At 41.7% G+C, this 16,017-nt stretch overlaps 1 long non-coding RNA gene across 3 annotated transcripts in view; it reads right to left on the reverse strand.

Annotated features, from left to right (window-relative positions):
- Positions 1-2,478: 2,478 nt before the first annotated feature.
- Positions 2,479-16,017, reverse strand: part of LOC135187922 (uncharacterized) — a 246,559-nt gene continuing 233,020 nt past the window's right edge. For all 3 annotated transcript variants that reach the window (XR_010307498.1, XR_010307496.1, XR_010307497.1), the window contains 3 exons: positions 7,251-7,369; positions 4,093-4,217; positions 2,479-3,324 (listed from right to left, as the gene is read on the reverse strand). This is a non-coding gene — a long non-coding RNA (uncharacterized LOC135187922). The remainder of the gene's footprint in view (positions 3,325-4,092; positions 4,218-7,250; positions 7,370-16,017) is intronic.

Genomic DNA, 16,017 nt, shown 5'->3' on the forward strand with positions numbered 1-16,017 from the left:
CAATCTCTTAGAAGCAACACCAAAGGAACACTCTAAACAGCTGTCTTGAGACAGGAGCTATTTTGCCTTCCTTTTTCCATATTGCCTGTATCTGCTTTCTCTTGACTCCTCATGCCCATATGCTGAAGACATACATCACATTCAGCATGGCAAAAGCAATTAAATACTTGGCATTCCCTTTGCCTCAGAGTTGGTACCTTGGTACTACAGGTCTGACTTGCACCCCACCTCTGCTCATCTGTCTTCCAAAGATACTCTCAGTAGATTAAAATTCAATCCATCTTGAATTATTCATGCTTAGTGAGTTGGTGACTACTATATAATACACCTGTCTAGTCAAACAATGTTGTCTCAGAGCAGTAGGGAAAGGAGGTCAGACCTGCAAACAGCTCCATGTGCTCAGGAGTCTTTAGAGCACAGGGAGAGCGCACACAGTACTACCTGAGAGCACACACAGGAACAGTACTACATGAACTGCTGTTTGCATCCAAAGAGTAGCAGGAAGTATTGTTCATATCCTTATCCTTCTCTTGAAAGAAAATATCAAGATTTTCTACTGTCCTCAAGGAAGGGAAACTGTGCACAGTGTCCAAAAAAGGGTCAGTTTAGATTGACAGACCATTGTGCCAGCTACATCATGAATGTATTCGCTCAAGAGACACAGTACAGGCAGCAGCACTGCAAATATCTCCCTTATGTCTTATCCATTTGACACTGCTCTAGATTACAGAAATCACCTCCAGGACTCAAAGAATAGCTTCAACTCCCAGCACGTTTATCCTCTGATGAAATTAGACTAAGCATTACAGTTTATTGTGTAATTATCTAATTAAGCAGGCACTTTCAGAGAAAGAGACCCTTTCAGTTAGCTTGAGTGCAAAAATGTAATGAACACAAGCACTGACATCTCAGCCTTTTCTTCTCAAATGAGGATGCTATTGTAGCAGATTTACGAGTCCTTGCAAAATTAGGTTTGTAGTAGAAGTGTGAACATAACTTTACTCACTCTGTAAAACCTGCAAAGTTCATTTGTGATAAAGGAACTCCTAGAAATACAGCTTCCAGTAAAAGAAGCAGGATGTAAAATACCTCCTAAAGGGTCCAGTATGGCATGATACAATGCAAAGATGTGTTCTTGGAGTTGAAAAGGTCCAGATTTCACTAATGAGGTCTGCTGTTTGGTTACATTTTATTGGGGTTAACCACAAGGCTCTAGAGGACAGCAAACAAGTAAGCTTTTTGTCAGAACAAGACAACAATCTGTTCTTCACCTCATTAAGACTACAGCAGGTAGACTATAGGTAATGTTATATTTGCCTACAACCCTACCATAGTCTCTATTCAAATCCATCCAATAAAATTTGTTTGTTCTTTTGTTTATCTATGCCTTGCTAGTGGTTTTTTTCCTCTCAAAACCAAGCATAGCTGGCACTTGCCTCCCAGAGGAACAAAGCTGTTATTTTGGCAGCACCAACAGTGTTCAGTGGCTTAGAAAATGGAAGGCATCATTAGCCCACGAGGTCTCAGAAACGAGAACTTTGATTGCCTTGTAACCTCAACATAAGCCTGAAGAACCATGTGTCTAAACACACTGATGTTAGTGGTTTGCTGATAATATCAAGGCCCCTAAATGATATCCCCACCAAGCCTGATCTCCTCTTCTCTGTCAGGTATTCTTGACCATCCCCTTCCTAGTCCTCAGGCCTTGCACCCAACTTTGCAGGGCTTGTTGAACACCAGAGCACAGGACTGGACATCAGATCTCTGCTTTCCCCATTGCCATAACAACAGACATTCTTAAGGCTTCCTTCCACCTTTGAATCCCTCTCAAGACATTATCTACTTTGCCAGTGGTCAGCCTCAAACTCACAATTTATGCTTCTTTCCTGCCTGCATTTTCAAATTTGTTCTACAGAAACTGACACCAGGCTGATCACTCCCACAAAACCTTTTTGTTTGCCCTTGAGCCATCCTCCCAGCTACAGAATTGGACTGCTTCCGCTTACACAAAATTCACAGTTTCAGTATAAATCCTTTTCTCCCACTAAACTCTCAGTCAAAGTATTTTTATCTCCTGACACAAATCTCTTAAATTTCTAACAAGAGAAATGTGATCAAGTGTATGCAAGCATCTTCTGTCATTACTCTTTCCTTCTCTTAGAAAAAAAGCATTTTTATTTATTGCCTTTTCTTCTAACTTCATATCCTGCAATTTCCCTTATGCTCATAGACTCTCTCTTAGTTTTCGCTCATCCATCACTACCTTTGAATGCTTCATTCTAAGCAGAAATGTAAAGCCTTTGGGCAGAAAAGAGTCACCTCCCAGCTTCTGCTATATTTCATTCACACATTCCAAATCCAAAAGAATCCAACATCTCAAGTTACGACAAAAAAAGAAGCTGAATATTACATAACTACCACCCACAAGCACTCTTCTGCCAGGAAGGTCAGTACCTGATGTATGTAATGTAACACAGGTAAGGTGGGACATTTGTTTATTGCTGTGCATTTGGAGGATGAGAGGCCCTCAGTTTTACCCACTCCTTTATGTGATTTAGATCACCTAGAGGCACATCTGTTCCATAGCAACTACAGAGGCTGCAGTTTCATCACTCTGACCCTTATTTCCATTTTGCAACTCCACAATCACAGAATCTATGTTACCAATTCTTTAGATAAAATCTCCAGTTGACACAAAGCAAAGTGTTGTGAATGTATAGTTAATAGTAAATGCTTCACATTAATGCAACCTGAAATAAAGTACAGTGTGGCTGGACGCAACTAATAGACTCCTGACTTTCAGCTGGAAAATGAGAAACAGACTTGATCAAAGTCTCCTATCTGTCCCTGTAAGCATAGCATACCATTTCTTTAGCAATTGTGGATGATACCTATAAAAAATTATAGCTCTAATGGTTTCACTTGCAAGCTGACTACAGTGAACCAAAGACTGAGACTGTTTCAAGCTCTTACAGCTAGTTAAATATTAATATCATCAACAGGGATGATTAACTTAACACAGCTATGAAAACTATTTGCACACCCTCTTCTGTGTTATCAAAGTCTCTAATGTAAGACCAGAGGTGGGGAAGAGAAAATTATTTGTGATTAAGCAACAATTTGTGCAGATGTATTGCAATTAAAGGTAGTAAGGTAGGAACATCCTCTCTTCATTGAGCAAAGGCACTATTTAAACTCACTTACTCACAGGAAGGTGTTGCAAGGCACTGCAAGTCAAATCTGTACCCTCCAAGCCACATATCTGTTTCTTCTCTATACGTTATCTTCATTATATTTTTCTCCTCCTGAAGGTGTCTTTGAGCACTAAACAGAAAGTGGTTTTGAAGCAGCATTAGCAGCATATCCTGGACATGCCAAAGAAGGCAGAAGAAAGGAGCAGAGCAAAATGAACCAACACTGCTCTAATGAAAAATGCAGCTCCATAATACTGAAGCATTTCATTAATTTATTCAAGTTTCATCAAATATTTCACATTGAAAGTTACTTTTTTTTCCAAGACATTTTCCAGTGTTATAATAGTTATGCTATGTTATAGCTGAACTGTCTACCACTTTAATAAATGCAACAAAAGAAATAAAAAATGTCAAGTTGCTTTTATTTTAACACAATAAACCAGTGAGAACTCTTTGCTATGGCTGACACACACCTCGAGGCCCACAGCTCCATGCAGGCTGCTGAGGAATGCTTCTTCCCAGCACAATCTCTATTCAATATGTAACAGACATATTTCTTTATTAACTAAACTTCTCAACTTCTTTTCTCCCACAGAAACTCCACTTACTCATTTTTCTCTCAGAGAATTCACTCCCCACCTGGGGCAGTTATGCTATAGCTATCTTCTAACACTGTAAAGCGGTGACTGAGCATTTGTTCAGCTAAATGAACAGCCAACTTCAGTGAAAACCTTTGAAGTCAGGCTTAGACATGTAAGCTGGTTCAATCCAAATAATGGTATCATAGTGCCCCAGATAAGTGACAGCACAAAGCTTTGCATGGAATATATTTTAAAGGTAAAGGTAGAAAGAAAGGGATATATTATCTCCTTTGGGGAAAAGCAATATTTAAACTCACTTGCATTAAGTTGTTGCAGTGCACCAGAATTTGAATCTCTATCCTCCAGGTCCCAGTTCAGTGCATTCTTCGTATTGCCTTAATTCTACTTTCTCTTCCTGGAAGCATCGTTTGCCATTAAAAGCCTGCAATGCACAAAATCCTCTGGTTTACATAAAATGCCTGTTGCCTCTCTGGTTCTCATTTGCAATAATATTTGTGAAAAAATGGAGATTGATTTAAAAAAATATATTTAATTAAAGTCCCATCAACTATGTTAGACACTTTTACAGAATCACAGAACCTTAGAGGTTGGAAGAGACCTCCAGAGATCATCTAGAATCATAGAATCAGCTAGGTTGGAAGAGACCTACAAGATCATCCACTCCAACTTAGCATCCAGCCCTAGCCAATCAACTGGACCATGGCACTAAGTGCCTCGTCCAGGCTTTCCTTGGACACTTCCAGGGATGGCAACTCCACCACCTCCCTGGGCAGCCCATTCCAACGGCAAATCACTCTGGCAAGAACTCCCTCCTAACATGCAGCCTAGACCTCCCCCAACACAACTTGAGACTGTGTCCCCTTGTTCTCTTGCTGGCTGCTTGGGAGAAGAGACCAACCCCCATCTAGCTACAGCCTCCCTTCAGATAGTTGTAGATAGCAATGAGGTCTGTCCTGAGCCTCTTCTTCTCCAGGCTAAATATCCCCAGTCCAACCTCCCTGGCAAAAGCAGTATCACCCAGATCACCAGAATGCATCCAGGTAGATTTTGACAGTCTCCAGAGAAGGAGACTCCACAGCCTGTCTCTGGGCAGCCTGTTCCAGTGCTCTGTCACCTTCACTGTAAAGAAATTTTTCTTCATGTTGAGGCGAAGCCTTCTATTTGTACAATTCCTCATCATCTTATTTCTGCTGACCACCAAAAGAGATTGGTACCATTCACTTGACACCCACCCCTCAGATATTTGTACATATTGATCGGATTTCCTTTCAGTCTTCTCCAGACTAAACAGTCCCAGGTGTCTCAGTCCCTCTTTGTAAGAGGGGTGCTCAAGTTCCCCAGTCACCCTCTTGGCTCTCTGCTGTACTCTGCAGCAAGGTGAAATATTCTAATTTTACTAAGTCTACTAATTCAGCTATTGTAACTATTTCAAAGGCTCTTGTGACCATGAGTGGGAAATGGGATTTTGGTGAAGTTTTATTAAAGTGATCTTTTTCCTTCCCATGCTGTGTTTCAGCACAACTTCCATGTGAAATTATCCAAGCAAAGTATTTTTTCATAGAAACAGAAAATATTCATTGTAGTATCTTTTCCCCAGAATACTACTTACATATGGCAACATAGGAAAACTTCCATCCTTGGATATCTTTAAGGCCAGGCTGGATGCAGCTCTGAACAACCTGGTCTAAGTGTCAGATGTCTCTGCCCATGGCAGTGGGGTTGAAACTGGATGATCTCTGAGGTCCCTTCCAGCCCTGACAGTTCTGTGATTCTGTAAATGCACATCTATATGTTAGATAGGAAGAACTTTATGAACAAAGAGAAAGACATTTCTTTCACCTTTAGAGGAATACTCAGAAGTATACTATTTAGTCACTTCAAAGTGCATTATTCTGTAGTAAAAACAAAGCCCCTTTGAATACTTCTTTCACTGAATCCTTCTGAAGATTTCTGGCTATTACAGCACAAAATTCTGCTTGCTGCAGCATCACTCTGACAATACTCCTGTTCTTCTAGTAGGAAAAGCAACAGCCAGGTGTTTTAAAACCCCACTTAAAACTATGCAGTATATATTTTGCAACAGTATGTGGCTACAGGTGATTAAACTTTCATGAGTAAATCATGAAGCATATCAGTTAAGAGGCACTGTGGATGTGAGCAGTCATTAGAGGCTTGCAGTGAATGACAACTCACTGCAGCATCCATTGCAATTACAACTTGTAATGGTTCTGGGCATCACCTACTCCCCCCCCCCACAAGAATTCATCCAGACTACACTCAGCCAGCTGGAAATTAAATAATGAAGTTTATCTTCACAGCTTAGCACAATTTCCAAGCATATATGTACTACATGTTACAAGTATTTACAACTATATACAGTTATACACAAGTTAAAAGTAATACAGAAAGACAAGACTCCTCCCAGCAGTCAGAGTGCCTGGGAAGGGCTCTCAACCACTCTTCACTCCCTCCCTTATCTCAGAATCTCCCTTACATGCAAGATGATCTGGAAAGGTCAACAAAGGGTGCTAGAAGCAGAAGGATTAGTTGGGAAATGTGCAGGGTCAGGCAGAAGAGTTAACAGGGCAAAAAACAGGCAGAGACTCTCTTATCTTTCTTTGTGTCCTTGTTTTCATATGTCCTGGCAGAGCAGATGGGTAATATAGACATCACATTATTTTCTTTTCACAGCCAATAATCTATTTTCTCTCATTAAAATATTCTAATTAGAGCACACAACTCACCCTAACAACTACATCTCACTGGTTTGTGAATTGAAGAAGCAGTTCTGTCACCCCCACCCATGTTGCTCATAATGGTACACAGACAAAGGGCAAAAGCCAGTGAATACTGAGCAGAGAAATGTCCCAGGGGTGGAACTATTTTTTCTTTTGTTATAAATTTTGACAAAATAAAGATCTTAAATATAAGAAAAATGCAATTAGGAATATCTCATCCTAGGTCAGTGAAATCATGCCTCAAGCTGTTCATAACATAGAGCTAAGAACGGCTGGAAAGCAGGAGAGTCACAGTCAATGTCATGCATGGATCTTCCAAAGTGCAGCAAAACATTTTAAGTAACTCCTTCTCCCTTCTCATGTTCACCCTACTACAACTATCATATTTACCTTCCCCTTCTTTTCAGCTCATCATTGTGCATACCACATTTGGCACCAGTACTGCCATAAATTGGTGTATTTATTGTGATGCTTTGAATTAAATGCTTTCACCTCCACATGGTGCTAAGCAACACTTCAAGATCAAGAACTAGTAATTAAGACAAACACAAAGAGAGCACATTTGTAATAAGGCTTTTTCTCAGTTGCCCTAGAAAGACACAGGTGTGCAACACTCCAATTTCACTTTGAAATTAAGTGAACAGCCAGCTTTGAGGGGAAACCATACAAGTGGAAAAAAAATAATCTGAGTGAGATATTAATAGAAATTTCTGTACCTAAAATCAGCCCTGAACAGATGGCAGATGATGAATTTCATTCTCTATTAAATTATTTCTGTGAGACATTCCTGAAAGGCCACGAACTCTTCCACAGGGCTTTCATTCTTTGCTCAGTTCTGTAGGATAATAAAACCAGAGGAAGTCTTTTGTTATATTCAGTATGACTTACAAAGGAGAAAAAAAATACACCTCCTGAGATGCAGGGGCTTATTGACTGCATAGGTAGAGCTGTCACTACATTATTTTCTCAATGTAAAAAGTAATATTGTCAAGAAGGAAAAAAAAAACCAAACAAGCTACTAAATCTATCAGCTCTTCCAGTTTAGGTTTTACTCAGTTGAAATCATCATGGAGCACACTATGCAATACAGGGGAAAATTCTCTGTGACAATAAGGCAGCAAAATAAAACCAAAACAAATGGAGACCAAAATGCACAAACGAAATAATCCTTCCTCCCAGCTTCTGGTAGCAGTTTATATAAGAATGTTTATATTAAATACACAGCAATGTTTAGGAAGTTGTAGGATAGGAAGTACTGGGCAGAAATGTTCTACAGCCACCTAGAACACTGTATATTAAATTATATTTCATAGAATCATAGAATGTCAGGGGCTGGAAGGGACCTCAAAAGCTCATCCAGTCCAACCATATTGCCAAAACAGGATCACCTGGACCAGATCACAAAGGAACATGTCCAGGCAGGTTTTGAATATCTCCAGAGAGATATTTCACAACTCCCCTGGGCAGCCTGTTCCAGTGTCCTGTCAACACTCCCAGCGAAAAAAATTCTCCTCATGACAAAGCTGTGAGGGGCCTGGAACACAAACCCTGTGAGGAGAGGCTGAGGGAGCTGGAGTTGTTTAGCCTGGAGAAGAGGAGGCTCAGGGCAGAACTCATTGCTGTCTACAACTACCTGAAGGGAGGTTGTAGCCAGGTGGGGCTTAGTTTCTTCTCCCAGGCAACAGAATGGGGGGACACAGTCTCAAGATGTGTCAGGAGAGGTCTAGGATGGATGTTAGGAGGGAGTTCTTGCCAGAGAGAGTGATTGACATTGGAATGGGCTGCCCAGGGAGGTGGTGGAGTCACTGTCCCTGGGGGTGTTCAAAAAAAGCCTGGATGAGGCACTTAGTGCCATGGTCAAGTTGGCTAGGGCTGGGTGCTAGGTTGGAGTGGATGATCTTGTAGGTCTCTTCCAACCTGGCTGATTCTATGATTCTGAAAATGAAACTTCCTGCGCCTTCCTTTTGCTGATGAAGAGCTACTGTTCAGCCCTGCTACATCAACATCCAATGCAGTGAGAGCAGAAGCATCAGGCAGACAAGATCACCCTTTTAGTAAGGACCACTTTACCTGATTGTGAAACCACACACCAAGCAAAAAAAACCCTCATCTTCTAGTCTGAGACAGCTTTCTGCAGTCTGACAAAATACCAATAGGGTAGTCCTGCAGCTGCTGGGAATTGGTGATGCTGCATTAAGATCATGCAACTCTTGTATTTACTTTTTGTTCGTGCCTTTTCCGTCAGCTATCTCAAAGTACTTGGAGAATCGCACGTGTAAATGTCCCTTAGTCTAAAATAAACAGCACTCAGCATGACATAAATGACATTTTGTGAGGCTCCAGGAGGGAGCAAAGCAGCACTGCCACACAGTGCCTTTTTCCTTTCTAAATGTCATTACACTGTTTGATATAGTAACAGAAATCACTTAGCCAAGTTGGGCAGCACAGCAGGTCACCCCAGAAGTGAATTTAAACAATTTGAGGAAAAATGTTTCACACACACAAACACAAAACAAATAATCATGAAGATCAACCAACCAAAGGGAAAAAAAGAAACCACCAGAACCAAAACAAAACAGTCCAAGTGGTTCCTAATAGTCTACTTACTCAGCACTTCATTTGCTATGTGCATAATGAACCTGATTGCATGGTGCAACAGGCTTGTTTACTGGTTCAACCACATGAGCTGCCTACGTGTTCATTTAGTGTTCAAGATCTTTTGTCCACACGCTGTACAGAATCCAGACATCAATGGGATGAGTTTCAACAAGGCCAAATGCCAGGTCCTGTGCTTGGGACACAACAACCCCAAGCAATGCTGCAGGCTTGGGGCAGTGCATCTGGAGAGCTGCCTGGCTCTGGGGGTTGTAATAGACAAGAGCTCAATAGGAGCCAGCAGTGTGCCCAGGTGACCAAGAAGGCCAATGGCATTCTGGCTTGGATTAAAAATGCTGTGGCCAGCAGGAGCAGGGAGGTGATTGTGCCCTTGTACTTGGCTCTGATGAGGCCATACCTCAAGTATTGTGTTCAGTTTTGGACACTGCAATACAGGAGAGATGTGAAGGTGCTGGAGAGGGTCCAGAGGAGGGCAACGAAGCTGGGGAAGGGCCTAGAGAATAAATCTTATGAGAAATGACTGAGAGAGATGGGGATGGTTAGTTTGAGGAAGAGGAGGCTGAGGGAGACCTCATTGCTGTCTACAGCTACCTGAAGAGATGTCATGGAAAGGCTGCTGCTGGTCTCTTTTCACAGTTCTGGAGACAGAACAAGGGAGAATGGGCTCAAGCTGAGGCTGGAGAGGTTTAGATTGGACATTAGGAAAAAGCTTTTCACAGGGAGAGTGGTCAGGCACTGGAATGAGCTGCCCAGGGAGGTGGTGCAGTCACCAACCCTGGATATGTTTAAGAGTCATTTGGATGTGATGCTTAGGGCATAAGGTGAAGCTTGTAGAGTAGGGTTCTAGGTTGGACTTGGTGATCCTGAGGGGCTTTTCCAACATGGCTGTTTCTGTGATTCTGTGAAAGAGTACCTTGTGCATACTTGGTGCAGTGTATACAAATGTCTAGTACCTATAGAAATTATTACCCCTTGCCTGATATTGAGCAGAACAAAAAGACCTGAAAAAATACTAAACACATTGTGCTGTCATCTTTAGTGAAATTTAAGAGCTCTCTTTAAACCTTTGTGAGGTAAAGCAGAGGTACAAAAGCATCTATGGATACATAGGATCACAGGATGTTAGGGGTTGAAAGGAACCCAAAGAGATCATTGAGTCCAGCCCCCCTGCCAGAGCAGGACAATCCTATCTAACACAGATCACAGAGGAACACATCCAGACAGGTCTTGAAAGTCTCCAGAGAAGGAGACTCCACAACCTCCCTGGGGAGCCTGTTCCAGTGCTCTGGGACCCTTACAGTAAAGAAGTTCCCCCTTGTGTTGAGGTGGAACCTCTTTAGCTGCATCTTCCACCCATTGCTCCTTGTCCTATCCCAGGGAGCAGTGAGCAGAGCCTGTCCCCCCCTCCTGGCAGCCTTCAGATAGTTATAAACATTTATCAAATCCCCTCTCAGTCTTCTCTTCTCCAGACTAAAAAGCCCCAGGTCCCTCAGCCTCTCCTCATAAGCCATGCCCTCCTTGTCCTCATAGCCCTCTGCTAGACACTCTCCATCAGATCCCTGTCCCCCTTAAACTGGGGAGCCCAAAACTGAACACAGTATTCAAGATGAGGTCTCAGCAGGGCAGAGTAGAGGGGGAGGAGAACCTCTCTTCATCTGCTGGGCACATTCCTAATACAGCCCAGGATCCCATTGACCTTCTTGGCCACAAGGGCACATGGCTGTGCCATGGGTAACTTGTTATCCACCAGACCCCCAGGTCCCTCTCCACAGGACTGCTTTCCAGCAGATCACCTCCCAGCCTGTACTGGTGCAGTTTATTATCCCTCCCCAGATGCAGGACTCTGCAGGTGTCCTTGTTGAACTTCATCTGGTTCCTCTCTGCCCAGCTCTCCAGTCTGTCCAGGTCTCCCTGGATAGCTGCACACCCTTCAGCTATAAAGATAAACCAGTCCATACCATTCAGATACAGATGGGCTGCATCCATCTTTTCAGCTATGCAAACAATCACAGTAAGAAATGCCAAATTAAAAAAATAAACCTTTGCAGTCATACAAATCTTTAATGTCTCTTTTAATTGTGTAACTGCTTAATGTATTTGTTTTATAATTAAAATAAAAATCATCTTGTCAAGTTGTTTCAGTCAGCTTCACGCAATTCCTAACCAAATCACGTGGAGTTTGCTTTAAACATTGAAAAATAAATGAAGCAAATGTCAACCACACTGCTTTGGAAAAAAATAAAATTAGCATAAAAATGGCCTTAAAGTAGACTCAGAATAAACTGCAGGGGACCAGAAATATATTGTGAGTTTTTCAATGTGCACAGTGACAGCTAGTAGCACAGGCCTATCTATAAATGCCAGATAGTTTTCAGTAAATTGGTCAATTTTATTTTCCAGAACCAAAAGTTCTCTTAGCATGCACGATGGTTTGGGTGTTATCCACCCCCCTACACTTAAGAAAATCACCCAGTCTAGACTCAGTGGCTGGAAACTAAAGGATGAAGCTATATTTACAGCTGAGCACAATATGCAAGCAGGTATTTACAATCTATACAGCTAGAGACAGAAATAGACAAGCTGAAAAGATAATACAGAAACACAACAGCCCTCCCAGAAACAAGACAAGGGCTCCCAACCACCCTTCCTCCTCCTTTCCACCTTATCCCAGACTTTGCCTTACATTCAAGGTGAATTTGGAGAATTGGTCAGGGTGGTTAGGAAGCAGAAGGATTAGTTACACAGACAGCAGGTTAGAGAGAGAGAAGGGAGGCAGCCAAAGTGCAACTCTATGTTTGTGTTCTTGTTTTTATACATCTCAGCAAACCTATAAGTCAAGTAGCCATCACCATTGTTTGCTTTTCACATGGATACCTAGATAAACCAGTCCATACCATTGAGATACAGATAGGTTGCATCCATCTCTTTAGCTATGCAAACAATCACAATAAGAAATGTCACATAAAAAAACCAAAGCAGCCTGTCCCCATTGGTTGGTCATTTTTGTGGCCCTCCTCAGCACCCACTCCCATCAGGTTCATGCCCTTCCTGTGTTGAGAGCACCAGATACAGATGCAATAGCCTAGGTGATTTCAGGTACCTCTGTGTTAAGGACAGCATTTTCTAAGCCTGCTAATTATATATCATTTTAATGGCAGCTTTAAAAGGTAACATTTACTGAAATTCTTTCAGCTCTGCTAATTTTACTACAGAGAAATCACTCTCTTCTCTAGCCAATGTGAAGGATTGTCACCTGGGAAACAGGCTAGGAATGCTATTGTTATATTTTTTACTATGTAACTAATGCAGCATTAAAAAAAAAACCCCAAGGCTTCTCTTACATTGATTTAGTAATCACAGAAACTCAGATAATGGCTTTCCTTTAACAAGTGGGGGGAAAAGGTATGGAATTCAGAAAGTCATCTCCACCATTTGATTTATTTAACATGTTTTTCATTTTCCTCGCCGTGCAGGGGATCTGAAGATGGTGGCAGATGGAGGAAAGGAATGGGCATACTAGAAGCACTAGTAATGTACATCTGCTGAAAAATTTCTCTTTCTGAGAAGGATTACACAGCTATCAACTGCTTAGGAGAAGAAAAGAAATTGTTATTTCTGCTTTTTAAAACCTCTTTCCCCATCCTTTCTCACCCCAAGCACATTGGACTTCATTGCTATGGATGCACTGGACACAGCGATTTCCTTTATAAGCACTGTACATAGAACCTGCCAGAAATCCTTGGCATTACCATCCTTTACAGAATGACAACACAGTGCTAAATTGTTTGGCTGTAATTCCTTCCACTTCCTAAGTAAAAATTCTTGTTTCCATAACAAGGAGAAGGTTGAAATTCCTTCTGCTATGCCAGTATTGAATCTTTTTGCTGAATGAGCCTCACAATTCTTTTATCTCTTTAGAAAGCCACAATAAGCTTTTTCTTTTTCCTCTCCCATCAGCCCACTATTCATGAATTCAGTGCTGACCATTACTTTTTGCCTTTATTTACCAACACATCTAGGAGCTAAGAAAATTTACAAGTGAGAATAATTACTTAAATCTATCAATGGAATGGAATTATTGAAACATAATACAGAAGATTGTTTGCCTCACAGAAAACACTACACAGAAAAGGCTTCTGCTTTGAGTGCTTGTGATGGTTTGAGTGTTACCTGCCCCCCCCAGCCTCTTATGAAATCACCCAGTCTAGACTCAGCCAAGCTGAAAATTAGAATGGAGCTTTATATTTACAGCTCAGCACAATATACAAGCAGATATATACAATCTCTACAGCTAGAGACAGAAATAGACAAGTTAAAAAGGTAATACAGAAACACAATAGCCCTCCCAGAAATCAGAGTCCCCAGGAGGGGCTCCCAACCACCCTTCCACCTCCTTTTCAGCCCTCTACCTTATCCCAGACTTTGCCTTATGTTCAAGGTGAGTTTGGAGAGTTGGCCAGGGCAGCTAGGAAGCAGAAGGATTAGTTACACTGACAGCAGGTTAGAGAGAGAGAGAGAAGGGAGGCATCCAAAGAGCAACTCTGTTATCTATGTTTGTGTTCTTGTTTTTATACATCTCAGCAAGTCTGTGAGTGAAGTAGCCATCACCATTGTTTCCTTTTCACAGCCTAGCATCTAATTCTTCCAACCAAAATATTCCAGCTAGCTTAAAACTAGCACAGTATTACTTTTGCAAAGCATTCAGGTGCACACTTTACCTCAATTCTGCTCTCAATTCCCACTGACTCCAAGGAAATGACCATGCACTTGCCTGCTTTGCTGCACAATGGCAGTACTGGCCAAGGCCTTGAAATAAAGCCTGTGTTTATGGGACACACAGAGCATGAGTTATGGTTTGCTTTAGAATGTCAGACTGCAAATTATGTGAGTTCAGAAGAAACTCAGTGAGCCATGCAGCTGATGACAAGGCAGAAAATGATAACTTGGCCAAGTGTTGGTAAGTTGGCAAACTGCTTTACTGTAAATTGTTCCAGCTCACAAGTCCAGGCAATTAAAATACCTGAGTCCAGGCAATTAAAATACCTATCTGTTTCTTTTCTGGGACTAAAATTTCCCTAGGTAGATGAAGCTGTTCTTACACAAACTGCACAAACTGCCACTGTCTGAACAGGCTGGTGGTAGAGGACTTTTTCTTGAGCATCACCGAATCCAGGGTTTAGGGAAAACAGTGCTGAAATCTTCCAGAAGTCTCAAACAGAAGTCTTCCACAGAGTTTCAGTCATACTTAACACAATTTCAAGGGGCTTCTTTCTGAGGTTAAAAAGCTCTATAAGAAGTTCTTTATCTACTTCTTTAAAACAACTAGTGTCTAACCGTGCAATGAGAGAGGCTGCCTGTAAATCCATGCAGTTTTTCAGACCTTTGGCATCTGAAGAGAGAAATTCTACTCTGTTAGGAGAGAGGAACTCCTTAGTACACTCCTGAGTAAAACTGTAGGTGACTGGAAGCATGTACAGGAGCTGGGAGGTAAGTGGCAGTTTGGGGGAGTTTCCAGAATGCTTTTTGGAGGTAGGCAGAATTATGAGAATAAAGAGTGGCACAGCAATTCCCCACACATAAATGGAAGCATCAGTATTTCCTTATCTTTCATAGATACAGGATATTGTTCCCTGACACTTTGCAAAACATGAGAGTTATTGCCAATGCCCATGCTCATCAAGTGGATTTTGCATCAGTATAATAAAAATAAGAAAAGTAGACAAGGACATGGATCCTGACATCCACTGGAAAGCTCCATTTATTTTCCACCAGAAGTGGAAGAGTTTTCTGTGTTCTAAGAATGAGAGACATTAAGAAAAGCATTATCAAATTAAAGTTGCATATAAAAGCCTAAGCAAGTTAAGTGTATAAATGAACAGTCCAGAGGGGAACAATAACTGTATTTGTCATCATTCTCATATAAAGACTGTATGCCTACATTACCATGAATCTATATATTTGATTCCTTCTAAATTCATTTAACAGTCAAAAATTCCATTCCTGCCACACTAGCTGATATTCATTTCTAATCACAGAATCATAGAATCAGTCAGGGTTGGAAGGGACCATAAGGATCATCTAGTTCCAACCTTTCTGCCATGGACAAGGACACTCTACCCTATATCAAGCTGGCCAGAGCCTCATCCAGCCTGCTCTTAAACACCTCCAGGGATGGGGCCTCAACTGCCTCCCTGGGCAACCCATTCTAGGCTCTCACCACTCTCATGCTGAAGAACTTCCACCTCACATCCACTCTGAATCTCCCCACCTCCAGATTTGCTCCATTCCCCCTAGTCCTGTCACTCCATGATAGTCTAAAAAAGTCCCTCCCCAGCTTTTTTGTAGGCCTCCTTCAGATGTCAGAAGGCCACAATATGGTCACCTTGGAGCCTCCTCTTCTCCAGACTGAACAGACCCAACTCTTTCAGTCTATCCTGATAGCAGAGGTGCTCCAGCCCTCTGACCATACTTGTTGCCCTTCTCTGGACACACTCCAGCATCTCCACATCCCTCTTGTAAAAGGGGGTCCAGAACTGGATGCAGTACTCCAGGTGGGGTCTTACCAGAGACCTCTTTGGCTAACAGAACTTCAAAGTCTCTGCTAATTAAAGTGTAACTGTATAGCCACATGGACTTCCTTGAAGCTCGTCCAGGCAACCAAAGAAAATACTTAATTCCTTTTTGAGTGTTAGTCTGTGCAGAAAATTGATTTGAGCAAATCCTAAGACTTAGACCTATTTTTAAATTGATAGACTGTAGATGCATGGCTCTAAGGCTAGTTGGTAAAGCACAATCAGAACATTTTGAAGGCTTCTCTAAGGAGAAGCCTCACATATACCATATTTCCTGAAGCAGTGAATAAACTAC

The sequence above is a fragment of the Pogoniulus pusillus genome, chromosome 28, assembly GCF_015220805.1.
Source record: "Pogoniulus pusillus isolate bPogPus1 chromosome 28, bPogPus1.pri, whole genome shotgun sequence".
In the NCBI taxonomy this organism is placed as follows: domain Eukaryota; kingdom Metazoa; phylum Chordata; class Aves; order Piciformes; family Lybiidae; genus Pogoniulus; species Pogoniulus pusillus.